Source organism: Notolepis coatsorum (genome assembly GCF_963971535.1).
Source record: "Notolepis coatsorum genome assembly, chromosome: 11".
In the NCBI taxonomy this organism is placed as follows: domain Eukaryota; kingdom Metazoa; phylum Chordata; class Actinopteri; order Aulopiformes; family Paralepididae; genus Notolepis; species Notolepis coatsorum.
In genome coordinates this window covers 117,134,626-117,161,152 of record NC_140175.1, presented here as the reverse complement: position 1 = coordinate 117,161,152, position 26,527 = coordinate 117,134,626, and the positions used below count along the sequence as shown (strand labels likewise).

The window sequence follows — 26,527 nt, the reverse complement described above, 5'->3', positions numbered from 1 at the left end:
CATGGCTCCACCGCCCGCCGCCTCAACACCGCCGCCCTGACGGGTTCATCATCATCATCATCATCAAAATATCACTGTTGTGGACGCTCTGAGTGTTGTCTCACCGCAATATATAAAGCAATATATATAGCAACAACAAACCAAAATAGTTGAAACAATATATATATATGTTAACTTTATATGTCTGAAAAGGAGTAGGAAGAAGTATAAACGTATTTAATCCTACCCTTTCTCTACTACTAAGTGATTGTAGATATACATCATTCTAAGTCTAAATGCATACATACATACATATCTACACATACATGTACTGTTCTTTATACATTTAAATATATGTACCCACAATATTAAAGTCAATAAATAAATAATAATCTATGTAAACACCTGGTGATTGTCAAAGCCCTTCTTCATCCCGGTACCTGGTGAGAATCCTGTCCTCATAGCTCCTTTTTAAACGGGTTCATGTTTGTACCTACTGGTGAGAATCATGTCGTCAGCTCTTTTGAAACTGGTTCATGTTTGTACCTACTGGTGAGAATCATGTTCTTATAGCTCTTTTTAAACTGGTTCATGTTTGTACCTACTGGTGAGAATCATGTCGTCAGCTCTTTTTTAAACTGGTTCATGTTTGTACCTATTGGTGAGAATCATGTCGTCAGCTCTTTTTAAACTGGTTCATGTTTGTACCTACTGGTGAGAATCATGTCCTTATAGCTCTTTTTAAACTGGTTCATGTTTGTACCTACTGGTGAGAATCATGTCGTCAGCTCTTTTTTAAACGGGTTCATGTTTGTACCTACTGGTGAGAATCATGTCGTCAGCTCTTTTTAAACTGGTTCATGTTTGTACCTACTGGTGAGAATCATGTCGTCAGCTCTTTTTAAACTGGTTCATGTTTGTACCTACTGGTGAGAATCATGTCGTCAGCTCTTTTTTAAACTGGTTCATGTTTGTACCTACTGGTGAGAATCATGTCGTCAGCTCTTTTTTAAACTGGTTCATGTTTGTACCTACTGGTGAGAATCATGTCGTCAGCTCTGGCTACCAATCGGAGTTAATGGGGGGAAGCTCAGAGAGAGAGAGAGAGAGAGAGAGGTGCTGTGCTAGCTTAACAGGAGAAACACTGCATTGGAGTGATTGATTGAACATTTTATTATCAGATTGCAGAATGGGTACAATACAGTACAGCTCAATACACACAATTGCTAAGGGGATGCAGACCAGAGAAAGACTTTCGTCTTGTTTACATCAGGGTCCCCCATTTTCAATTCATCATAACATATATGACCTACACGCTCAGCCACACTCATCCCCCCCCCCCCCCCCTCCGACACTTCCCTAACCACCTCGGCCAGTCCTTTGTGCCAGCAGCCATCAGACTTCACAACCGTGGGCATAGACCGTGTCTTAACACTTTAAAATGTTTATTCTATATTGATTAACAATCTGTTTGGTTTATTTTTTCACCAAACACGTTTAATAAACTAGTTAAATGTCTCTGCAGCATCGCTGCACCTCTGCTCTCATTGAGAACTTATCATAATAATAATAATAATAAATTATATTTGTAGTGCATATATATAAATATATATATGGTATATACAGCACTATAGTACATGCTATCATAGAGTTATATGCAGGTGTTTAGGTATACAGAAGAATTATATGCAGGTATATACAGACAGATATGGATATATATATATATATATATATGTGATAAATATATATAGTATGTACAGCACTATTGTACATGCTATCATACAGAGTATATGGGTAGACTATAGTATGAGATACAAGATACTTAGAGGTGGGTAGTTATGATTATGATTACAGTGTAGGGCAGTTATAGACAGTGAGAGCAGTAGGTACATTAGAAATACTGTACATTAGAAGTTCACACAAATTAAAATATGGTTAAACCCCAGTGTGTGTGTGAGTGATAGGACTCCAGAGGTCAGATAGGTGGATGTGCTGCTGTCTCGTCTCCAGTCTCCAGATCGGTCCTTTCTGTCCCCGTCTTCATGAAATGACACCGAGGGCAGAAGACCGACATCCTGAGGCAGCAGCTGAAGCTTCCACAGCTCCTCCAGGTTGTTACCGCGGTGATGAAGCCGTTTACAACCCGGCTCCAGGGTCATGTGTCTGCAAAGAGGACAGTAGAGACCTGGAGTCAGTGGAGAAAGATGTGTACTGTAGTTACTATACTCTGTGAAGAGGACAGTAGAGACCTGGAGTCAGTGGAGAAAGCTGTGTACTGAAGACACTATACTCAGATATACCAGGTCTGTGTAGTCCCAAACAGGAAGTCTGCTTTTAGTCAGACAGCCTTTTCCGTGAGAGCAGCCCACACCTGGAACAGTCTGCCAACACGGTTCAGGGAGTATCAAAGTTAAATTTAATTTAAAATTAACTTTAAATCATGGTTTAAAGTGTGCGACCATTTGAACTGAGGGGTTGTATTGTAATGTATTTTAATGTATTTATTTGTATGTATTTTAGTGTATTGTAACCTATACTGATTCCTACTGTGTTTTAATTATTGTACTATGTTTTAATTACTGTTGTGCTCATGTCACCTGCCCCAGAGACTACAGTTGAAAATTAGCCAACTTGGCTAAACTGGCATATTTACAGTCAAATGTTCCTTAATATGCACTGTCTCTGTATTTTAAACCAATAAATACAAAATACAAATACTCTGTGAAGAGGACAGTACAGATCTGGAGTCAGTGGAGAAAGCTGTGTACTGAAGACACTATACTCTGTATAGAGGACAGTACAGATCTGGAGTCAGTGGAGAAAGCTGTGTACTGAAGACACTATACTCTGTGAAGAGGACAGTACAGATCTGGAGTCAGTGGAGAAAGCTGTGTACTGAAGACACTATACTCTGTATAGAGGACAGTACAGATCTGGAGTCAGTGGAGAAAGCTGTGTACTGAAGATACTATACTCTGTATAGAGGACAGTACAGATCTGGAGTCAGTGGAGAAAGCTGTGTACTGAAGACACTATACTCTGTGAAGAGGACAGTACAGATCTGGAGTCAGTGGAGATTGAATTGATTGATTGATTGATTGATTGATTGAACAGTTTATTAACAGATTGCAGAATGGGTACAGTACAGTACAGCTCAATACATACAATTGTTAAGGGGATGTAGACCAGAGAAAGACTTTTGTCTTGTTTACATCAGGGTCCCCCATTTTCAATTCATCATAACATATATGACATACATGACATACAGATAGACAGTACTGCTACATCTATACATTCATGACATACCAGATTTGCAAATACAGTACTGTTTGTGATACAAAAAAAATCCAGAAGAAGAGTGTATATACATTTGACATAGAAGCTGTACATTGGAGGAGGTTGGGTAGGTGGGGTGGGGTGGGGCTGTACATTGGAGGTGGGGGGGGGGGGGGGGGTTGGGTTGGGTAGGGGGGGGGGCACTGTACATTGGAATACTGACAAAGCCATACTTGGTCTTTACTGTACAACTGGGTTAGGACATTTGTAGGGGCCAGTTTCGAATTGCAGTCTCCAGTAGGTGTTCTTTGAGAGAATTTTTGAAAGTGGGTAGTGATTCACATTTCTTTACAGCTTTGGGTAGGGCGTTCCACATTGATGAAAGCTGTGTACTGAAGACACTATATATAGATATAATATAGATTATGACATGCTACACCTAACAACAGCAAATGGTTTGTATATTGAAAGAGTTAGTGAGTATAAATATCTTGGTATATGGCTGGATGATAAACTTTCTTTTAAATTCCATATAGATAACCTAGCTACAAAATTACGGCAAAAGATTGGTTTCTTGTACTGTAACCGCGCTAGTTTTCCTATGTTCTGTAGGAAAAGAATTATACAGGCTGTTTTTTTGTCAATATTGGACTATGGTGATGTCATTTACAGGCATGCGTCTGCGTCTACATTAAGGCCTTTGGATTCTGCCTACCACTCCGCCCTAAGATTTATTACGGGGGACAAATATGATACTCACCATTGTCTTTTGTATGAGGGTAGGCTGGCCATCTCTCTCGTTGCGACATAGTTATCATGGGTATCTTTTTTATCTACAAAGCAATTATTGGCAAACTTCCACCTTATATTACATCTTTGTCGGTCTGGAGTGCTGTCACCTACCAAACTCGTTCGAATGATCGGCTTGTGCTCTGGGTGCCTACGAGTTCGGTCTGAGCTTGGAAAGTCTGCCTTCTCCTACGATGCTCCATACACATGGAATACCCTGCAAAAGACTCTAAAGCTCGGAGCATTCCCGTCATTCATGGAGTTTAAAGGCATTGCACTTGACCTATGTACTGAATCATGTAATTGTTTTTAATCCATCATTGTAGTCATTGTAATTCATTGTAATTAATAACTGTTATGATATTTGTGTCCTTTGTTAACTCGTCATCACTGTAAATGAGGGAAACCTCAGTGCTTTCACGAGTATAAATAAAGGTTTGAAATGAAATTAAACTATACTCTGTATAGAGGACAGTACAGATCTGGAGTCAGTGGAGAAAGCTGTGTACTGAAGACACTATACTCTGTGAAGAGGACAGTACAGATCTGGAGTCAGATCTCGCTATCTGACATAAGGGGAGGAGGGGGACAAGTATGTTGTATATGACTGTTGTACTGTTGCACGACTATAGCCACAGGCTAGGTTGCTAACTGCTAACGTTTCGGAAGGAGCGGGACCTATTCTATTCTGTTTCGGATATTTCTGCCACGCTTATAACTTCTGCGCGATATACCAGCTCCCGGCCATGTTTTTGATCATTGCCACCGGGATGCATTTACTGTTGATTACACATCGAGCGAGATGGGGTGTCGTGGCTGCGCCACCTGTTTGACTCTCAACCGGTTCATGCAACCCGCATGGCTCCCATTAATGTTTGCTGCTGACAATGTGCTCGTGGGAGTGGCGGGCGGCCCCCGGCACAGCGCCCTCCTCTGGTGGGGAGGCATAACTGTGTAGGGTCGAACCAGCGTCAGGGGAGATAACAGTCTCGCGGACAGGGTATCGCCCCCTCCCGGCCTGGTGGATGTACTGCGCGCCTGTTTTGTCGCAGCATGCCTGGCAGATACACCCCCCCCCCCTTTTACCGACAGTTCTGGGTTCCAGCCGTTGACCTTACTATTGGCTTATGGTTCAATTTGATTTTTTCTTGTTTGCTTTACACTCTGAGGCACTTTTGTATACAGGGAAATGTGGCAGTTGGCCACGGAGATGGTTCTACGAGTGGTAGGTTTGAAGTCTCTGGAAACATTTATATGTTTTTTATGTCATTAATATATGTTTTATGTATGGCTCAAAATACGTGTGCATAGTGTTTAAGTTAAGTGAATTCTACATGCCCACAGGCTTGCCCAGGTCTGCCCCACCTACACGCCCTTCAATGTTCTATGGCTACGGCTAACTCAGAGCTTCAAGCTCTGCTCCTTGGCGTGGCCATATTGATCAATAAAAATCTCCCCTTTAGACTTATAACTTCCTCTGTGGATAGCCAAGGTCGCTATGTGATTATCAAAGGGGTTCTTAAGGGTAAAGAAATGACATTTATGAATGTTTATACAACGGCATGCAAATTTCTCGATTCTGATTGGCTGAAACAGTCATTTTACACGTCTTTATTGGCAACAATCCACGCTGCTGGCCCAGGACCCGCCCACAACCGACCCACATCACATCACTCCGCCGGATCACAAGAAGGTGGCCAATAATATTTACAAATGGATATGTTAATGGCGACTAAACGACTAAATATGAAGCGATTCTGTCAAGGGGAATGTGTTAGCCCTTTAAACAATGTTGGATGATGTAATTGATGGGTCTTGAGGCAATCTAGAACAAAAGAAAAATCGCGGTTTGATTGATAGATTAATTGATTGATTTAAATTTCTACTTCCTTCTTGCTACTGACTGCAGCGTTCTCTCTCACTGTCCGACGCTGGCGTACCCACAAACACACACACACACATACACACACACACATACACACACACACGCACACACACACTGTGACACACACACACACACACACACACGCACACACACACACACACACTCCTGTCTGCAACAGCGGGGGAGTCAGACTGAGAGAGAAGCAGCGCTGTTTTAAGTGAGCATGGTCTATTGAATTGATTGATTGGTTGATTGCTAATTTTATTACTGTACCCCTGGTTTCCAACTGGTTAAGTTTAGGCTAAAAGAAATAAATAAAAAAATAGGGCGAAGAAAACGTTTTTTTCCTATGCATTCCCTTAACAATTGTGTGTATTGAGCCGTACTGTATTGTACCCATTCTGCATCTGGTAATAAAATTTTCAATCAATCATTCCAATAATACACAGTTGGATGTGTTAGTTGGTTGGATGCACTTCAAGCTGCTTCCACATGAGGCAACTTCTCTCAATCATTCCAATAATACACAGTTGGATGTGTTAGTTTGGTTGGATGCACTTCAAGCTGCTTCCACATGGAGTTGTGGGAACTACTTTTTCTGGCGGATGGTTTTTTCAATAAATCTTCGATTAATGTGTGTTTATTGTATAGAAATAAGGTTGGATGAATCTGGCAGTTGTATAAAAGCTTTACACCACGTGCAGTCGTGATTTGTGACCAATAAACCATGCCTAGGGGGGTCTAACGACCCTCGGCTGCGCCTCGGGCCTAACAACCACCCCTAGGCATGGTTTATTGGTCACAAACCACTACTGCGTGTGATGTAATGCTTAAATACTGTCCCCCAGGCTATTCCCCTGACTTTCTATCCAAGATATTTGCTGAATTTAATGGCCTGGCCTCTGAGAACGCCTTTGTGGGCGGAGACTTTAATTGTCACCTCATACCGTCTCTTGACAAACTCCCACCCAGTCTGGCTCCCCCCTCTAGGCAAGCAAAGATGCTCACCTCCCTATGCGAAGACACTGGATACTCAGATGTCTGGAGAACCCTTTGCCCATCCGAACTGAAGTTCACCTTTTTTAGCGGCCCACACAAGAGCAACAGTAGAATAGACTATTTCTTCATCCCTTCCTCTAAGCTCTTTCTAGTATCGTCCTGCACAATCGGAAACATCGTTCACGCCCCTATATACCTGGTCTACTCCCTGTCAGAAGAGAGAGCGCTGTCGAGGCATTGGCGCCTCAACCCATACCTCCTCAAAGATGATATATTTGTCTCCTATTTCGAATAGGAATTTAACATTTTCTACTCAATTAACTTTCGCTCTACGGATAACCCGTCTCTACTCTGGGAAACATCTAAGGTCTTTTCTCGTGGACTGATTATATCTTATGTATCATCCAAGAAGCGCAAGAAAAATGAACAATGTAAACTTCTTGAATCCAAACTAGCCGACCTTGAAAATCAGCATGTTTCAAACCCAGCCCCGGCTGTGCTTATGGAGCTTACGGCCACCAGAGCGGCGCTAAACACTCTTCTGATCCAGGACGCCGAATATTCTCTTAAATTTGCCAAACAGAGAATGTACGAACACGGTGACAAGCCGGGTAGGTGCCTGGCTAACTTGGCAAAAAAAAGGGCTGACACCCAAGTAATAGCCTCAATCTCTGACTCCAACGGGGTCAGGTCCTTTGACACCAAAACTATTAAAGTTTGCCGCTTTCTATGCCCAACTCTATAGGACCGAGCGACCCGATGGTGCTCTCTCTGACATGCAGGCCTTCTTCGCTGAATTACACCTCCCTAAGGTATCGAAAGATCAGAACTTGCTCCTTAACGCCCCAATTACGAAGGAAGAAGCTCTGGGCGCCCTTAAGGCTATGCCATCTGGTAAGGCTCCGGGCCCGGACGGTTTCGGATGCGGGTTTTATAAGGAGTTCGGTCATATTCTATTAGATCCCCTGCTGGCAATGCTTAATCACTCCGCTGAGGTGGGGATACTGCCCCAGTCTCTACGGGAAGCTAATATCTGCCTTCTCCTTAAGAAGGGTAAATGCCCTGAGGAGTGCGCCTCCTATAGGCCTATAGCCCTACTCAATTCGGACCAAAAGTTGCTTTCCAAGATCCTGTCCATGCGCCTGGAAAAAGTACTCCCTTTTATTATTAACGAGGATCAGACCGGTTTTATTAAGGGTAGGAACTCTACCGACAACATGAGACGGCTCCTCAATATCATCCAAATGACTCGTGAGACAGACCACCCCGCGGTGGTTCTGTCTCTCGACGCGGAGAAGGCATTTGACCGTGTAGAATGGCCGTATCTATTTTTAACCCTCGCTGAATTTGGCTTAGGCGACACCTTTATTGACTGGGTCAAGGTTCTTTACAACTCGCGGATGTCGGCGGTCCTGACTAATGGACTTAGGTCTAGCAACTTTCCTCTGCAGCGGGGGAACCCCCAGGGGGATCCTCTTAGCCCTTTACTATTCGACATGGCCATAGAACCACTCGCACAGGCCGTAAGGCAGTCAGCCGAGATCTCAGGTATTAGAGTGGGCGGGAGGGAGCACAAAATCACTCTTTACGCGGACGACGTGCTGATCTTTGTGTCTAAGCCTGACTCTTCAATTCCATGTCTAACCTGCATGATTTCCACATTTGGAACCTTCTCGGGGTACAAAATAAACTTTTCCAAATCCGAAGCAATGCCACTTGGGACACTCAAATCTATCCTGATACTGCCCGAGCCCTTCCCATTTCGGTGGTCGCCCTCCGGCTTCGTTTACCTAGGAGTATTTGTGACACCCACCTATGATACGTTGGCTAAGGCCAATTTTCCCCCTCTTTTAGACACCATAAGGGCAGACTTAGTTAGATGGGCCCCTTTACCGATCTCCTGGCTGGGTAGGATTGCCCTCGTCAAGATGAATGTACTCCCCAGACTGTTGTACCCTCTCCAAATGATCCCAGTGCTGCTGACAAACAAGGTTATCAAGGTGCTGGAAGGCTGGCTAAGCTCATTCATTTGGAATGGGAAGAAACCGCGTCTGAAAATGGCCAAATTACAGATGGATAGCGAAGATGGGGGTCTAGACCAGGGGTGGGCAACTTTGTATATGTTGAGGGCCACAAAATGTCCACAATCAATCTGGGGGGCCGCATTGTTTATCGGCAGTCCCGCCAGTAGTACCCCATCACTCAAATAGCCCATAATAGTCACAGATGTGATAAATAAGGTATATAAACAATTATAATTTGTTGTAACTTTGTTTTTATTCCATTTCAAATGCATTTAGTAATGCAATTTCAACTTTATGAATTTATAAACAGCTGAATTTAAAAGTATTGCTGTAACCCCAAATATATACAAAAATGATCAATTATAATTAAGGCTTCTAATAAAATAAATGTATGAACTTAAAGCCCACTGCTCAACAAACACAAAGCAGCATTCCTGCTGCATTTCACTACAACAGTAAATCAAAAGTGCAATAATAAATTATTTTGTTAAATGTATAAACTTTTATCCTGCTACTAAACAAAACATTATAACACTGAAATGCATGTTATGGATATGAAGCACTCAGGAATGTTTTGTTTAGTAGCAGGATACAAGTTTATACATTTAACAAAATCATTTATTATTGCACTTTTGATTTACTGTTGTAGTGAAATGCAGCAGGAATGCTGCTTTGTGTTTGTGTTATCTGAACACTACAAAAGTAAACAAGTAAAGTGCAAGTAAAGTAAAGTGCAATACTACATGCCTCCCATTGACCCTTTATCAAACTGGCATGACATTCACCCTCGCCCCACAGTGGGTCAATAATGGTTATAATAATAATAATAATGGTCCCCTCTCTACACCTCTCCATCATCTCCCCCCCCCTCTCTACACCTCTTCATCATCTCTCCCCCCCCTCTCTACACCTCTTCATCATCTCCTTCCCCCCCTCTACACCTCTTCATCATCTCCTCCCCCCCCCTGTCTTTAATGAGACACTTGTGGTCTCTCCATTTGGCGCACAATAGCAGGAATGTCAACTTCAATGTTTGTGCATGCAATCTGTATCAGATGAAATAATGTTTCATCCGACAGCCTGTTTCTCTCCTTTGACTTGATGTGCTTCATGTTTGAGAAATTGCTCTCAAGTATGTATGTGCTCCCAAACATACTGGCCATAGAGAGGGCAAAGTCCCTGAGGAGTGGGAAGCGGGGCTCAGGTAGCAGTTTCCAAAACGAAATTCCCCTCTCATTTCTCTTTGCTTGAAAAAAAGGATCCGACTGTAGCTCGCACAGTTCAAGCTGCAACGGTGGGGGCTGCTCTGACACCGTAGCGGTGAGGGGGCCGGCAAACAGCGCTATCCGTGACTGCATGCCGTTGAAATCTTCAAACCGATCATTGAATTGCATTTGCAGTGTTTCAATGTCGCTCCTGTACTTTCCGACGGCTCAGCCATCGGATTTCTGTGTGTAGCTGCAAGTCGCCATAATCAGTGTCCATCTCTTCCAAAAAGGAGACAAACTTTCTATGGTTTAGTGACCTGTTGCCTCCACGAATTAGATTGGTAACCTTGGTAACCAAATCCATAACATGGCTGTATTCAAGCTTCTTGGCACAGAGAGCCTCCTATATCAGATAAAAAAAAAGAAAAACGATTTAACAACTCTCGCATATAATTTGACTACACTCGACTCGCATTGGTCATTATAGTGACGCACAATAGATGGAAATTATGTTAGCGAACTTACCTGATGTATAATGCAGTGCAGCATTGGACACTCAACGCCACTCTGCCTTAGAAGCCCGGCGAATCCATCGGTAACAACAGCCGACAGTTTATCAAAACCCCCATATTGCTGCACGGCACTTTCAACAGCGTTTCATATGTCCACACTAGGGCTGACCCCTATTAGTCAAATAGTCGACTAATCGATCGAAAGGAGCCATAGTTGACTGCCAAATCTTCTTAGTCGAATACAACAAAAAAAAATAAAAAAATTAAAAAATTAAAAAATTAAAAAAAAGTAAAAAATATTATAATCTTTTTTTTTTTTTTTTATATATTGGCCTGGGGCCGCATGGAACGTCGGTGAGGGCCGCATGCGGCCCGCGGGCCGCCAGTTGCCCCTCCCTGGTCTAGACCTACCTAATATTAGACACTACCAGCTGGCGGCACACCTTAGGGTGCTGGTCGGCTGGTTCAGATCAGACCCACTGGCAATATGGCTGGACGTTGAATCCTCGCAATCTAAGTCCCCCCTGTGGAACCTACTATTTATCAAAGACTTTAGGTCTGTGATGAAGATGTGCTCCAACCCCATCACATTATGTTCCGTCAAGGCCTGGAAGACTGTCCGTAAGGTGGAGGGCCGAGCCAAGCTGACCTCTCCTCTTACCCCGATTGTAGGCAATCCTGACTTTAAGCCAGACCAAATCGGCGGCGGCTTCAAGACCTGGTATAAGCAGGGCATAACCGATCTTGGCCACCTGTTTGATGGCCGGACCCTAGGCCTGCCACGATAACACATTTTGCTGGGCGATTAATTGCCCCCAAAAATATCGCGATAAGCGATATTATTGCGACCGGTTAGAGAATTTTTTTTTTTGAAATTTATTTCCCAAAACTTTTATTTTGAAGCCCACCGCTCCGTCTTTTCCGGTGTTTTAGACTTTTATTTTGAAGCCCACCGACCGGACCGGAAGTATTGTTGTGATTATCCTAGCTTGCTGATGCTGCTGGTAGATCGACAATGCTGCTGGTGGACTGGGGCCAGCTAACGTTAGCTTGCTGATGCTACTACTACTTCGACATGCTGCTAATGGGCTGGGGCCAGCTAACGTTAGCTTGCTGATGCTGCTGGTAGATCGACATGCTGCTAGTGGACTGGGGCCAGCTAACGTTAGCTTGCTGATGCTACTAGTAGATCGACATGAGCTAATGATAAAACAAATGTTGAGATTGTTGGTGAACAACTAACTTTAGGTTAGTTTTAACGTTAGCTACTAACGTTAAAACGCTAACGTTACACTACAAATAACGCTACTTGGTTAAAAGGAGCAACACTATTGAGAAATGTAGTTAAGCTATGTGGTGTTGCCCCACGGAGCTCCTGTGCTGTGCTCTCTGCTCTGTAGTAAAGCCAGCGGCCCGCCTCCCAACACGGACAGTGACTGACAAGGTCCACTGGTTCCGCCTCATTAAAACAAACGCGCAAATAGCAATTAATCGCGCCCGTCAAAATCATTGCATTAATTTTAATGATCGCGGCAATTAATCGATTTATTGCTTATCGCGGCAGGCCTACCGGACCCTAATGTCCTTTACACAGCTGCGATATGGCCTATTGAAAGCGGAATTTTTTAGGTACCTACAAATTAGGCAGTTTATCACCAAGGACACCTCACTTTTAACTGACATCTCCACCTCGCAGGTGGAGAAAGCCCTCTCCTTGCAGATCCCCAAAAAACAAATATCTATCTTCTTTTTTTTTGATCAAATTTTTTTTATTATTAATTACATGAAACAGGACAACACAATAACCACAGTAACAAAAAACATAACTTCACAGGAGAATAACAACAATAATAATACAGAATAATAAATTATAAAGACAAAAAGAAAAAGAAACAGCGTCCAACCTATCAAATATAGATGGCTACTTCAATAACAAAAAGGGTCTTCAAAACATGGCAACCTTTCCCCACCTTTACAAAGTGGAGTGACTTAAAAGATTGTTTATGAGAGTGTTGCCGCAGATTTACTGTAGATAGCCTAGGTCCCTTACACACGTTCAAGACTGCCAAACTCGCAGAAGGTAAAGTGTAAGAAGAAAGAAATTCTTCCTCCAAGTTGGTTGACAGGACAATCAGTCTGCCAATATTAGTCCCTTGGGGAGATGGCATGTGAATTGACATATAGCGCAGAATAGCTAAATACCAACCCCCCCTAAATTCCCCCCAGTCAAAGTTAAGAAGGACAAGACAAAAACCAAGACAGACAAGACATTTCCTCCTCCCCCTCCCCAGAGACCGCCGGACCCCCCCGATCAAGCGCCCCAACCCCGCTCAGCCGCACACTGCGGTCTTTACCTTCTCAGCTGCTGCGAACCACAGGTCAATTCCAGCCTGCCCTACCCCAATCACCCGGGCTGTGGATATCTCAAGATAAATCACATCCAATAGAGTTAGGGACCAGTTAATCATTGCAAGCTTCTCAGGCTCCTTCCATCTCATTGCTATTAGCTTCTTCGCTGCTGTGACGCCCGCTAGGACAACCCTTTTCAGTTGTACGGAAGCGGGTAGTGTCGTTATATCGTTCAGGAGTAGCGTAACAGCTGTGAATGGGATAGTTAAGCCACACAGATCTGAAAGTTTGTCCGTTATTGACCTCCAGAAGCGGGCCACTGGTGGGCAATCCCAATACATATGCATATAAGTGCCAGTGGCCTTTTGAGAGCACAAAGTGCACCGAGAGTCGGTTATCAGTCCCATAGCATATAGCTTCCTAGGTGTAAGATAGGTCCTATGAATATAATTAAAATTAATTTGCTAGTGATTGGGGTTGCGGGAAGATAATGCCACATTTGCCCAAACATCATCCCAGTCAAACTCGGGGTCCAACTCCGGGATATCCACACGCCAGATTGTATCCAATGATACATTTTTATACGTGGATTGAATTAAGAGCGTATAAAAGTCTGAGACAAACCCTCTGGATGTCGTTCTGTCCACTATGAGCCTGAGGAAGGGGTGTGGGAGCAAAGCTTGAGCCCACGGTACGCCATGCGCCCTCAGTGCTGACCTTAGTTGAAGGTAAAGAAAGAAGGACTCGCCGGGAAGATCATAAAATTATCTTAAGTCCTGAAACGCACGGAGGCCGTTCTTATCATAAATATCCTCCAGAGTATGCACTCCCCTCCTTTGCCATTGAGGAATATTAACCGGCTTGTGCCCTACAAGTAATTGCTGGTTATTAAAAATTGGAGAGTCCAGGTGCCATGGGCATTTAACCCCACACGACCTCTGTACATTACGCCACGTTTGGATCACGTGAGTTATGATCGGTCCATACCTCAGCCGGCATTTCGAAATAGAGACAGTGGAGTACACCACATCCTGCAATCTTAGCAGAGATACCGCCGCCGCTTCTAAGGAGCGCCACGATACAGCCTCTACAGGGTCTAGCCAGCACATCAGAGGTCTCAGTGAAAAGGACCAGAAATAAAGTTTAAAATCAGGGATTGCGAGGCCCCCATCTTGTTTTCTACGTTGAGTAGTAGCCCTTTTGATTCTCGGGCGTTTGTTATTCCAGATAAACTTAGATACCATCGATTGTACCTTGCGCCAGTGGTCTATTGGAGGGGGCAGGGGGAGCATTGAGCTAATAAAATTTATCCTAGGCAGGATGTTCATTTTGATTATGGAAGCCCGGGCTTGTAAGGAGTTAGGAAGGGACGACCACCTGTCTAGATCCTGGCGTATTTTATCATAAGTACCCGTGAAGTTGTACTTAGTAGTTTGGTTCAGCGTGGGGAATATCTCTATGCCCAAGTATTTAAAATGTTCTACTATGGGGATATCAGCTGGTAGTCGAACCGCCTTGGCCAGCTCATTAAGAGGTAGGCAGGCTGATTTGTTCCAGTTAATCTTAAAGCCTGACAATTTACCAAAGTCGTCGATTATCCTCAATAATTTTGTGGCCGACCGGGAGGGGTCGTCCATGAAAATCAGCAGGTCATCCGCGTAGAGAGCAATTTTGTGTGGAGTATTATTGACCATTATGGGGACGATGTCCTCCGATTGCCTAATAAATTGGGCCAAAGGTTCGAGGGAAAGCGCGAACAGTCCTGGACTCAGAGGACAACCCTGTCTAGAAGATCTGGAGACCGGAAAGAGTGTGGAACAGTTTTTGCCTGTCAGTATCATCGCAGACGGCGAGGCATACAGGACTTTAATCATATGAATAAAACTCTTCCCAAGACCCATGACCTCAAGTACCTTCCACAGGTATGACCACTCAAGTCTGTCAAACGCCTTCATGGCATCCAAAGACAGAACTGTGGATGGAGTTGTATTGTCTTTACTGTTATCGATTACATGCAACAGCCTCCTAAGATTATCTGCAGCCAGACGCCCCGGGATAAAACCAGTTTGATCGCAGTGTACCAATACAGACATAAATCTCTGCAGGCGACGGGCCAGCACCTTGGCAAACACTTTTAAATCGGCCCCGAGAAGACTCAAGGGTCTATAGCTACCACAATCATTGGGATCTTTGTCCTTCTTGAGAAGTAAAGAAATCAACGCCATATTGACATCTCTTGAGAACTCCCCTTGTTCGATAGCGTAATTGATCATATCGAGCATCAATGGACCCAGTTGGTCCCAGAAAGCTAAATACACTTCGGGTGGAATACCATCCCAGCCTGGTGCCTTACCCCTCTGCATTTCAACAATCGTCTCCCTCAATTCCACGAGAGTAATCGGTCTCCCCAGTTCCTTGGCCTCTTCCTCAGAAATGTGGGGTATCTCAAGCCCGCCAATGAACGATTCAAATTTAGAGTCATCAAGATTACCCTCTGAGCTATACAACTGTGAGTAAAACTCTTTAAAAGTGTCATTGATCTTTTTCGAATCAGTAGTGACTGCACCCTGGCTCGTCCTAATCGAGGGGATATCCGAGAAATGATCATTTGAGCGTATTTTCATTGCCAATAGATGGCTAGGTCTGGAGCCGTGAAAGTAGTAATTTTGTCTTGTCCTATGTATCAAGAACTCAGACTGTTGTTTAAGTATGGAGTTTATTTCTTTTTTGACTATCTTACGTTGTGTGTTTAGTCGTTCATTATAGTTAGTTTGCAAGGATGCGTATAGGTCCGCATATAATGATTCCAGTCCTTCTAGCTTTTTTGACCGGGATTTTCGCAAATTGGAGGCAAATAGTGTGACATGACCCCTGATAAATCCTTTCAATGCGTTCCACAGGACCCTAGGGTCTTCTACTGTGCCAACGTTGATCTGCAAAAATTCAGCTAGTTTACTCCTGAACTCAGAACAGAAGTCATCGTTCTTTAGCAAGGTCGAATTAAAACGCCATCTGGGAGCTCTTGCGGAGAGCCTGCCAAAGGTTGCCGTAAGGAAAATCCCCTTGTGGTCTGAGAGAGCCAAGGGAACCAATGAGACATCGAAACTATCAAACATATTAGGGGACGCGAATGCATAGTCAATCCGAGAGAAGCTTTTGTGTCTGGCTGACAGGTGAGAGTAATCTTTGAGGGTGGGGTTGGATAAGCGCCAAAAGTCTGTGAGCCCCGTGTCCTTGGCCCACATCCTAAGGGCCTTAGAGGCCCGTTTTTGGTCGCTCGTTTCAGAGGGCCCGGACCTATCCATCTCCGCATCCCAGCACGCATTAAAATCGTCACCCACAATGAGAGCGTATCCATTAAGTTCCAACATATTCTTCGTGATTGTATTATAGAACGCTGAATCAAATGTGTTAGGAGCATACAATGCTATTATAGCCATCTTCCTATGCGAGAATTCAACTTTTGCTATAGTAATCCTTCCCTCCGTGTCCGACCATACATCCAAGACTTTGATATCAAGGTTACGTCTTGTAACTATGACTACTCCCTTCGTCTTATCATCGGCTGAGGATGAGGAGATAACGTGATATTGCCGATTTGCCAGTCTTGACACGTCACCTACCAATAAATGCGTCTCACTAAGGAGAGCAAGGTCAATATTTCTCCTCTTCAATAGCCAAAGGACACTGGCACGCTTGTGTGGGGCGTTAAGCCCTCCTGCGTTCCAAATTAAAATATTCAATTTAGCCATGGTCGAGCTTGACTAAATGCGTAGAGAACATACCAGTGCAGCCAGGCTGAGTACAGAGGCGCTGATCCAGGCGGGCCCAGACGGTCAATCTCAGGAGTTCAGAGGAGGAACAATCACACACATATAAGACAACAGTACATAAAACACAGAACAATACCACCCCAGTTACAACCCCCCCTCCTTCTACTCTAAACACTAACCCACCCGTCCTATTATTAATACCCCTATACCCACTCTCCAATCCCCTCCCTATGCCCCATCCATTAAGGATGGTCATCTTCCTCTCATTACCCACTGGAGTCATGGACCCAATAAGACGTTCTCCACTCCGATCCCCCTCTAAATAAACCCCTAATTAAACTCCACTAGTCCAATAAACAAATTTAAATTAAATTCAATAAAGATATAGATATCGGTCGAAAACCACCTTGGTGAGCCTTGGCCCTAACATGAGGCAACTATAATGGAAGAAATAGCCACTATTATATAACAACTCAACATCAACCCTGTAACCATCCTCTTCCGAGTCTGTATCAATGTCGCAACGTTATAGCATAAAAATGGATAAAGGAAAATTCAAAACAAAATCAAAGCATATCAGCAGTTAGTCCAAGGTAGGATCGAATCACAGTTAAATTGCTCATTCAAATGCCATTAAAACAGCGACAACAATAGGAAAAGGAAAAAGAGGGTTATGGCTAAAGTGCAAGCAAAGCTAACCCTGACCCAGCCTGTTATCACATATTTATGTATATTCGGTCGAGAGCCAACGTGAGCCTTGGCCCTAACATGACAGCTATAATGGAAAATCAGCCATTATTATATAATTACTCAACATCAACCCTGTAACCATCTACCTTGGAGTCTGCATATTAATGTCGCAACGTTATAGCATAAATGGATCACGGAAAATTCAAAACAAAATTAAGGCATATCAGCAGTTAGTCCAAGGTAGAATCGGATCACATTTAAATCGCGCATACAGATGGCGTAAAAACAGCGACAATAAGAGAATAAGAAAAAAAAAAAAGGGAAAAGAGGGTCATGGCTAAAGTGCAAGCCATATAACCATATAGCCATGAAGTGCAAGCCATACCCGACCCAACCTGTTATCATATATTGTATATGCATATTCAACCGACCTTGGCTTCTACTATGGATCCCAAAGCTCAAAACAACCTGGATATAAAAATAAAAGCATACCAGAAGTTAGTTAGGGACTCGATCACTCTTGAATTGTGCAAACCAATGTCCCTTTGAACAGCAACAGCAACCAAAATACGTAACCATTAACGGGTCTCAAATGTCTCAGCGCAGACGATAGACGAAGCCCGCTAGCTAGCCCGAGGCTAGCGCGTAAGCTAGTGATGAATCCGGATAGCACGTTAGCCTATTATGTACATTGTTCAGCTAGCTTGTTAGCTTCCAAAGAGGCGATACACAAGTACGACCATGAGGTCAGCTTTAGCAAGTAACAGAAGTCATTGGGAAGCCCCGCTAGTTGGATGGGCAGTGGACAGTTAGCATGTCTGGGCATGACAGCAAGTATTTGTGAATAGTCGGCCTAATCAATGTATATAGGCCCATACCGCCAAGTCACTCACCCGACATAGATATCAAGCAACAGTCTCAGGTATCCCCGCGAGATATTCCTTCGCTTTAGCCAACGACCAAAATGAACGCTGACCATCGACCTTCTCCAACACAGATAATTTCGCGGGAGCGAATAACGTGGGCCTCAGGCCTAGTTTCCATAGCTTAGTCAGGACCACCTTGTATTCGCCTCTCTGTGCTTGAACCTCCGGCGTAAAGTCTTCGAAAATGGCCACTTTGTGATCGCCAAGCCTCAGATTACCCCTTCTGGTACGAGCCGACCGCATGATGAGTTCTCTCTGCTGAAGCCTGTTCAGCTTGACTATGATGGGCCTCGGCTCTTTGTTCACGCCGGGAGAAAACCTGCCCGCTCTGTAGGCCGACTCACAGACAGGAGGCGAAGGGAGGACGTCCGTCCCTAGTATTTTCTGCAGCAGTTCGGGCATGGTCTCAGAGAGACGGCCTTCACCGCTGGCCTCCGGTACTCCAACAATCCTGACGTTGTGGCGTCTATCCCGGGACTGCATCTCCTCCATTGCCGACTGTAGTTTGTTGACTTCAGCCTGCCTAGCCAGCAGGGCGGATTCGAGACCCGCCATCTTCTCGCACTGTAATGATACCTCCGTCGTTAGCATGGCTAGTTCGTTAGCATTAGCCGACGAGGCAGCGTGAATCGACTCCATCTTGTCTGTCAGCGGGACTACCGCCAGCCGTATTTCTTCTGATATCTCACGACGGAGGTTGACACAAAAATCCGCCAACACTTTCTTCTGTGCTTCAGCGACGCGTGCCTCAGAGTCTGCGTGTAGCTTGGTCATGACCAAGAGCACAGCTTCGCTTATCTCCCCGACACCGGACGACGATGCGGCCAGGCCCGGTGGTGGTGGTTTGCTGGTTGTGGCGCATGGTTTCATGGCTCTGGTTTCCACCCCAGTCATCGCAGAAAGTCGAAAAAAGTCGATGACAGTATACTAAACACGACGACCTAGCAAACAGATAAAAAACAAATAAAAATAAAATAAAGACTAATGGGGAGAAACGTATATTCAGCACGGTAGAAGGGAGCTCATGTGAAACACGTCTACTCCATGATCGCTCAGCTCCGCCCCGCCATATTCCACAAATATCTATCTTCTATAGTACTCTGAACCTTAATTCATCTTTATCTTCCTATGTTACTAAACAGTCCTGGGAAGAGGATTTGGACATAGAAATCACAGATGCAGACTGGCAGGATACGTGGACCTACGCAAAAAAAATATCGGTTTGCAACCGCACCAAGGCCATCCAAATTAGAATATTGCATCACATTCATATTACCCCCACCCGTAAAAGTTAAATGGATCCCAATACGTCCCCACTTTGCTTTAAATGCAAGATAGAGATTGGAAATCACGTCCACTGTTTTTGGACCTGTGTAAAACTACAGAGCTACTGGTACGACGTTGTAGAAGAACTGTCTGACATATTTCACACCCCCATCGAGCTGGATCCCCTCTGCCTTTTGCTGGGCCTCCCAGATATTCATGTTACCAATTCCAAGCATAAGAGACTGTTCAATTTGTTGACATTTGCTGCTAGAAAGAACATCCTATTGTTTTGGATCAAGGACGAGGTCCCGTCAATAAGGTCATGGCACAATATCATAATGGAATGTATCCCCTGTGAATATATTACGTGCATGCTGCATTCCAAGTTGGACACTTTTTATGAGATCTGGGACCCCTATCTGTCACATATTGGGCCTGCACTATCCACCACTGTACTCGCCGGATTTCCCCATTACCAGTAACCTCCCACTGCTGCCTTGTTTTGTCTGACGGTACTGGCATTGTAAATACTGTACATGTCCTCTTGACTACAGTGGTACTATACATGTTCTCTTGACTGCGGTAATACTGTACATGTCCTCTTGACTACAGTAGTGCTGTACATGTACCCTTGACTACAGTAATACTGTACATATCCACTTGACTACAGTAGTACTGTACATGCCCACTTGACTACAGTGATACTGTACATGCCCACTTGACTACAGTGATACTGTACATGCCCACTTGACTACAATGATACTGTACATGTCCTCTTGGCTACAGTAGTGCGGTACATGTTCTCTTGACTACAGTAATGCTGTACATATACCTTTGACTACAGTAATGCGGTACATGCCCACTTGACTACAGTGATACTGTACAAGCCCTCTTGACTACAGTAATACTGTACATGCCCACTTGACTACATTGATACTGTACGTGTCCTCTTGGCTGCAGTAGTACTGTACATGTACTCTGGGCTACTAGGGAATACACGGTCATATGCACACGTTCACAACACACATATATGCATGTACACATAAAACATATACATAGGTAAAGCACACGCACATATGGGTAGGTAGAACACACATATATAGCACACGAGATAATGCACACACGTGAAAGCCACACTTCTTTTATTTTATTTATTTTTATTTTCTATTGTCATTTCCTTATTTAATTTTTATTGTCTTTTTTTTTTTTTGCCTGTCTTGTGATGTTATTACTGTTGTTAGTCATTATTTTTATTATTGTTAACGGTATTGTATTGTGATGTCTTGTTCTATGTTGAAAATTGAAAATAAAAACATTTATATAAAAAAAAGAAAAATTTGATTTGAGAATAGTAGCGGGTCCAGGCAAGAAACGGCAACGGTTATAGTATAATAAACGCAGAAGGCTATTCCTGAGCATTTCAGGAATGACCCCAGACCATTGTAAAACCACTTATATTCACCACGGTATAATAATAATAATAATAACTTTATTTGTATAGCACTTTTCATACAGAGGTTGCAGTTCAAAGTGCTTCACAACAGCAAAAAATACAGGCATAAGCGAGCATAAAAAGATAGTTGATAAAGGCTGCATTACCGATCCTCTTTTGACTGCTTCTGGGAGCCTCTAGTAGTCCAGCAGCTGATGATCGCAGTGTTCTTGCTGGTGTGTAATTTATTAGAGTGTTGGCGATGTAGCTAGGTCCCTGTCCATTTAGAGCTTTGTATGTAAGGAGAAGGACCTTAAAGTAAATTCTAAATGTTACAGGAAGCCAGTGTAAAGCGGCTAGGACTGGACTAATGTGCTCTCTCCTTTTGGTTCTAGTTAGCAGTCGGGCTGCAGAGTTTTGGATTAGCTGAAGCCTCTCTGTGGTTTTCTTAGGGAGACCTGTGAAAAGTGCATTACAGTAGTCTAACCGGCTAGATATGAATGCATGAATTAGCTTCTCAGCATCGTTCTGATTAATAAATGGTCGTACTTTTGCTATATTTCTGAGATGGAAGAACGATGTTTTCGTCACTTTGCTAATATGAGAATTGAAGTTCAGTTCTGAATCTATGATAACCCCAAGACTAGTGACCTCAGATTTGATCCAAGGGGTTAGTCCCCCCAGGTTCTTTATTAATGTTTATTTTTTAGTTTTGGAGCCGATAATTAGAATTTCAGTTTTGTTCTCGTTTAGTTTCAGGAAGTTCTTACTCATCCATTTATTTATTGCCAGTAAGCAGTCTGTAATGGAGCTAATCGCTGTATCATTTGGTTCAGCAGATATGTACAGTTGTGTATCATCCGCATAGCTATGGAAATCTACATTATGTTCTCTGATATCACCCAGCGGTAACATGTAAAGGGAGAAGAGTAAAGGACCTAAGCAACTCCCTTGTGCAACTCCATAGTTGTCGTATATATCAGACATGTGATCTCCTAGTTTAACATAGAATTTCCTCCCTCTGATGTATGTTTTAAACCAGCCCAGCACATGGTCTGAGAAACCGACATGGTTTTCAAGACGATCGATTAGAATATCGTGATCGATTGTATCAAATGCTGCACTGAGATCTAACAGGATAAGGATGGAGATCTTATTCTCGTCAGAGTTTAGTCTGAGGTCACTGATTATTTTGGTGAGGGCAGTTTCAGTGCTATGATATTTTCTGAATCCTGACTGAAATTCTTCTAAGATGTTGTTTTCTTCAAGAAAGGAATTTATTTGAACTGAAACTATCTTTTCAAGTACTTTACTAATGAATGGTATAACACAGGAACGTATGGATGAAGAAATGTATTCTTTTTCACATAGTGAGCGATAGATATTTGATGTCAAATGGGCCATAGTATTGTATCCATAGCTATAATATAGCCCTGCAAACAAGGTGACGCACTCCTATCTTTTAATACAATTATATGAGATATAAACTAAATATAGCACAATAGATATAGTATAATTATAAGTAAAAATGTAATAGGAATAGGCCAGGGCTGTGCAACTGGGCAGATGTCGTCAATTATACAATTATATACACTAATTAGAAAGAGTAACAATACAGTGGACAAGTATATAGTCCAGTAGGGTGTGTTAATGTAACACAGTGGGGGGTGTCAGTGAGGGTGGTGTAGTGCAAGTAAGATGTTTGTGGCTGCAGGACTTCCATCCCAAGCTGCCTTAAGAGATTGTATGTAGAAATGTATTTGCCAGGTAAATGAGATCATCTTGGTTTTGTCCTTCAACCCCACCAGAGACCGTTGTCTTTATGCGAAACTTATCTTTTAAACTATGTTTTTTTATGGTGCTTTTATATGTAATTTATTCCATGTATTGTCTTTTATATAGACCATGAGTCCGTAATAAAATGTAGATTGATTGACATCCATGAGGTATTTAGGAATGATAAAAATTAAGAACAAAATTACTTTAAAGAATGTAAAGAATGTAAATGAAGTGGTAAAATGATCACCTCTGGCAAGTTCATCTATGTCCAGCAGACCATCCTTGTTGCCACGGGTGATGGGAAGCGTGTGGACATCTGGACAATCCATCAGGGGTTTCTCTAGACGTCGACACAAAGATGCACAAAACAAATTAATCATGGTGGACGCAGTGGATTATTTGCCAAAAAACTGAAGGCTAAATTACAGCAGGTGAAGAGAAAAAGATACCTTCATGTCATGGTTCATAATGTACCGACAATAGCCTACATCTGCCAAACTTCTTTTTGTTGTACTGTACTTGTGCTGTATAATGACAGCTAATCTAATCTACATGAGGGAAACCGCCACTTCCTAACAAGTTGAAATAAAGGTTTAAAATGGAAAAAAAGGAAATGTTAGCTTTAGGCTAGAGCGTAATGTTGCCTCCTAGCTCTCCAAACCATGCAACAGTAAAAAGTACAGACAGGTAGGATAGTTCTATGTATTGATCACAGACATAGGATAGTTCTATGTATTGATTACAGACATGTAGGATAGTTCTATGTATTGATCACAGACAGGTAGGATAGTTCTATGTATTGATCACAGACATGTAGGTAGGGCTGGGCGATATGGCCTAAATATGATATCACGATATTTTCTGACCTTTCGGCGATACACATCACAATGTTTTTCTTTTTTACCCCAAACGATTCATTATGAGGCTTACCAAGACAGTATTTGAGTTTGCAAGCTAACATTAAAGACAAAATAAAATACCCATGCATTTAGCATTTTTATATTATATATTAGATTTAGATTATTGGATTATTAGATTATAATATATTTCATATATTTAGCAATGAGATATTATATGATTTAGATATGAAATATGATGAATTGAAAATGGGGGACCCTGATGTAAACAAGACAAAAGTCTTTCTCTGGTCTGCATCCCCTTAACAATTGTATGTATTGAGCTGTACTGTACCCATTCTGCAATATGTTAATAACGTTTTAAATCAATCAATCAATCAATCAATAGCATTTTAGCATTTTTATGAAACTACTGTATATTTGTATGTCTCTAAATGTTTTGATGAATTGAAAATGGAGGACCCTTATGTAAAAAAGCCGAAAGTCTTTTTCTGGTCTTCATCCTCCTGTACTGTATTGTACCCATTCTGCAATATGTTAATAAAGTTCTCATTCATTCATTCTGACGGACAACAGAATAATTTTGATTGACAGTCGAGTCTGGCAATTACGTCACACCGCTTGCACCCGCCCTGCTGTTCTTAGCACCAATCGGCAAGCGCCATTAGTTTTTGACTTCCTGAATGTCCGGTGAGCTGACATCAACAAAGCTACTTACATTAGCTCCCCGCAACCGACTAGTAGGAGACCAGTGCACCACAGGATGACTAAATGAGCCATAATGATTTTACCTCAACGAATGTTATAATAAAAGCCTTTCCATACATCTGTCTGATTGAAAACTTTATTAACAGACCGCGGAATGGGCATATCTCAACACAGGCTGAGATATGAACGAGTAACGTGTGGACCAGATTGACGCGACACAATCCTCTTGGGCAAAACATCACGATATCCACGATACGTTGAAAAAGTGTATTGTTAATGAACTGTACCCGATATTTATATAATATCGTCATATCGCCCAGCCCTACATGTAGGATAGTTCTATGTATCGATTACAGACATGTAGGATAGTTCTATGTATTGATCACAGACATGTAGGATAGTTATGTACTGATCACAGACCAGGGCTCCAGACTAACTTTTTACATTGGTTGCAACTTTTTCATTTAGGTGCACCAGCACATAATTTAGGTGAACCCAACATTTTCACTGCGCCTTTTGCCGCTGCAATAATACATTTTAAGTAGGGATGCTCGATATTGGCTTTTTTACCGATACCGATATTCCGATATTGTCCAACTCTTAATTTCGATACCGATACCGATATCAACCGATACCGATATATGCAGGGTTTCCCCCCAAAAAAACTGAATAATTTCAGGTAACTAATAATTTCACTGGATGCATTCAAAAGGCTTTCTAAATGTAAGCATTATCTGTGCAAAATATGATAATTAAAAAAGTAAAAATTAACATTACATATCTCTTGTTGTTGAATTAAACCAACATGCATACTTTTGACAATAAATAAAATAAGAATTGGTTCTTACTTGCTTGCCTGGGTAAATAAAGGTTAAATAAATGTAAAAAAAAAAAAAAAAAAAAAAAAAAAATCACATTTTACTGCCGATATCGGCCGATAATATCGGTCGGCCGATAATATCGGACATCCCTAATTTTAAGCGTTACCTTTACCACAGTGGAGGTTTCTCTATGACAACACGTGAAACACAAATTCACTCATAATTCATAATAATTATTAATTTACATATATATATAATTATATATTTTTTTTAATTATTATTATTATTTATAAATTTTTTATTCGAAATGTTTTCCTCTGTAAAAAAATGCCAGTGAATTTTTTTTTTTCAAAAATGGCCAAAAGTGACAGCTCTGAGCTCTTTGGTCAGGGCTGCAGTCAGTCATGGCTAGCTGTCAATCACTAAGTGAAACTTTCACTGCACAGGCAGTTCTTTTCATTCTATTATCCAATCAAAATAGGCTATTTGAGTCATCTAAGCACTGCCTGTGCAGATTTGCCTCAGCCACCCACGAACGCGGGTTGAATGATTGACAACCTTCAAATCCAATCAGAGATTGCTGCATTGCACAGTCAAAACAGTCCAGCTGCAGTTCCGTAGGTTAGGTTTAGCTGGGGCCAATCTCAAGTTTCTCAAGTTTCTTTATTAGTTGTCATACTGAAGTACAGAATACTTTTATACAAAATGAAACAGAAAGAAGCAAAATTACAAACATCTCAAAACAAACTGGTCAGACTACTGCTTGACCTGACTCCTAGAACCCACCTCACCCCTGCCCACTTTGACAACCTAGGATGGCTTAGAGTAGACGACAGAGTACAGCAACTTGCAATGGGCCTGGTCTACAAGATGCACTACACGACCAAGGTACCCATGTACATGTCAAAATACTTCCCAAAGGTCAGTGAATACCACGATCACAACACCAGAGGGAGCTCCACAAATCATGTTAAACCCAGATTCGGCTCAAACAAGGGACTAAACACGTTTCGCAATTATGCCACATCAATGTGGAACGCCCTACCCAAAGCTGTAAAGGAATGTGAATCACTACCCACTTTCAAAAACACTCTCAAATAGGGCTGGGCGATATAACGATAATGATAAATATCGCGATATATTTTAATAATCGATATCGAATATCGAAATAAAAAAAAATCGAAAAATCGTTTTTTTTTTTTTTTTTTTTTTTTACCTGCAACAGGGCAGTTTTAAAACCAGAGACAGTGGACA

General features: G+C 42.4%; 1 long non-coding RNA gene across 1 annotated transcript in view; it reads right to left on the bottom strand.

Moving 5' to 3' along the window:
• Positions 1-1,517: 1,517 nt before the first annotated feature.
• Positions 1,518-26,527, bottom strand: part of LOC311236427 — a 35,952-nt gene continuing 10,942 nt past the window's right edge. The window contains exons 3-4 of the long non-coding RNA XR_014620211.1: positions 23,135-23,227; positions 1,518-2,142 (exon numbers count right to left, since the gene is read on the bottom strand). This is a non-coding gene — a long non-coding RNA (uncharacterized lncRNA). The remainder of the gene's footprint in view (positions 2,143-23,134; positions 23,228-26,527) is intronic.